Source organism: Coptis chinensis, chromosome 1 (genome assembly GCF_015680905.1).
Source record: "Coptis chinensis isolate HL-2020 chromosome 1, ASM1568090v1, whole genome shotgun sequence".
Lineage (NCBI taxonomy): Eukaryota > Viridiplantae > Streptophyta > Magnoliopsida > Ranunculales > Ranunculaceae > Coptis > Coptis chinensis.
The window spans coordinates 30,494,002-30,496,412 of record NC_141456.1 but is presented as its reverse complement, the minus strand read 5'-3'; the positions used below and the strand labels follow the sequence as shown (position 1 = coordinate 30,496,412).

At 36.2% G+C, this 2,411-nt stretch overlaps 1 non-coding gene across 1 annotated transcript; it reads right to left on the bottom strand.

Moving 5' to 3' along the window:
• Positions 1–1,882: 1,882 nt before the first annotated feature.
• LOC147523407 (small nucleolar RNA R71) lies at positions 1,883–1,986 on the bottom strand. The gene has a single exon (XR_015206621.1). It is a non-coding gene; the product is annotated as a small nucleolar RNA R71 (small nucleolar RNA).
• Between the last annotated feature and the right edge of the window lie 425 nt (positions 1,987–2,411).

Here is a 2,411-nt window from a genome sequence, read left to right as displayed (position 1 = left end):
AGTTTTTATTCATTAAATTAGTTTATATAGATTAATCTAGTTAGCTGTCAATTATATTAGTTGTAAGAACAAGTTTTGAATCTTAGAATAAAATACTTAGTTTATATTTCAATCTTCAAATTCAAATTCAAGTTATTTTAATTAAGTTTAGTTTAATTTAATTATGTCTTATTATTATTGTTTATTGTTAATGAACCCAATGAAACTAGGCTAAAAAATCCATTAGAAGAGTTTTATGAAGTTTATGTGAGGGTTATGATTGTTCTTCTTTAGTTTTCTTATTGTCTTATGTGCTTCAAGTTCAAGTTTTATAGTTGTGTAGAGATATAGATTATAGAAGTTGAACTAGAGAAAGGAAACTCCACAAAGAGTTTTGTGGAGGAGAATTTCTCTTATGCTAATCATATCTTAGTACAGAGATTGCTAGGATTGGTTAGAGATCAATAATAAATTTTGGCTTTTGTTGTTTTACCTTGTGTAGATTAATAAAGGTTAAGATTAAAACATGAGAAACTAGTTAGAATAATCATAACTTCACATAGATGGATTAATCCTTCCTCTATGTTCTTCAAATTTATTAAATTCACTTTTTAATTGCTTAGTTTAAATTAGTTTAATTTATAATTAGTTTATTGCATTGTTAGTTTAAATAATTTATAATTAGTTTTAGTTTAAATAAATCACAACACTACTCTCATTGTTCTCACTATTGTTTCCTTGTGTTTGATTAATTGAATTCGTTTAGTCTTGATAGATTAAGAGTGGAACGAATCCGTACTCTCTATATTGCATAATGAATTTAGAGTAGGAATATTGATCTAAGCACTTGTTTATTTAATTGATGATTTGTGTTTATGCATAGATAGTTAGTTAACGTAAATTTGCTATTATCAAATGGCGCCGCTGCCGGGGATAAAATCTTTCAGGACAAGAATTCAATTGCTTGAATCCAAGGGGCAATCCCCCATTCTCAACCCACCCACCCTTGTTTGGTTCTAACCGTGATTGTCTGGTTCAGAAACAAAAAAAATTCCCAGGAAAAGCCTGAGGGCGCCCCACGCCCATCCAAGGCTAAGTTTGAGCACGCCCTGCGCTGAAGCGCCTAGAACTCGAGTTAAACCTGAGCACGACCCACGCCTTATCAAGGCAAATTTTGAGCGCCTACCTACTACCGCTCGCCGAACTCGAGTTGGACTTGAGCGAGCGGACGCGCTCTACCAAGGCCATTTTTACGCCGACCACCCTTCTTGAGCAGCCCGATTTTCACAAGTTAGTCCAAATTTTTATTTCTTCAAGTTATTCAATGTTTCTAACTTGTTAAATACACTGAGCTCGCGTATACAAGACGCTATTCATAACCGTAGCAAGGAGGCATTCAGGTACTCCTTCTTTCAATCCTCGTTTCTTCTGTCAGAGGAGTTTAATTCTAGTATAATTAGGCTTGTTTTTTGTAGACATAAATACCACACACCTATCTAGAATTTCACACACTACACCTGTATCAATGGCTAAATAACAAGAGACTCCTCTCTCTGATTTTTATAAAGCCCTAAACGATGGCCCTAAGTCGTGCATCATTCTTGCAGACCTAGTGGGGGATTTTCGAATTCCCCCTAATATATTTAACTTGTTACCAATTTTTCATGGTTTAGACCACGAGAAACCTTACCAAAGATATCGTAGGATAGAACAAGTTCTCACTCAGATTCCATCATCCTAGCGTAAGTCCGATCAAGTTAAACTTAGGGTGTTTCCATTCACCCTAGCCGACAAGGCAAATACGTCTTGGTTAATCTGCCAAACGCCAAACTCGTGGGACTCATGGGCTAATCTTGTTCAATTGTTCATGGAACAGTTTTACCCACCACTGAAGACCGATGAAATGCTTCAAAAGATTTATTTCTTCCACCAGAACCCTCATGAATCCTTTTCAGAGGCTTGGAACCGTTTCACTGATCTTCTCATAGAATGTCCGCATCATAACCTTGCAAAAGACATGCTTGTTCGTTCTTTCTTCAAGGGGCTTTCATATTATCATAAAGAGGTTCTAGATATCATTACTGGGGGTAGTTTTCTTAGTAAAGGAGCCTTGGAGGCTTATAAATTCTTAGAAGATCAATCTAAGAGGAACAACAATTGGGGAGGTAATGACTCTTCCCGCCTCCACTTCTTCTTTTGAGGATAAACCTGATTCGAAGTTTAAAACTCTTATCGATGCCCTCACTAAAAGGTAGATGTTCTCTCCGTTCAACAACAACCCACTCTAGTCATGAACATTAAATCTACTCGTTGTAATGTCTGTTTTAGTCTTGAGCATTCCGACTTCTATTGTCCTCTTCTTGTCTATGCAAAACCACCACCACAACCATCATACTTCAACCAGTTAACTCAACATCAAGGACAAGGGAACT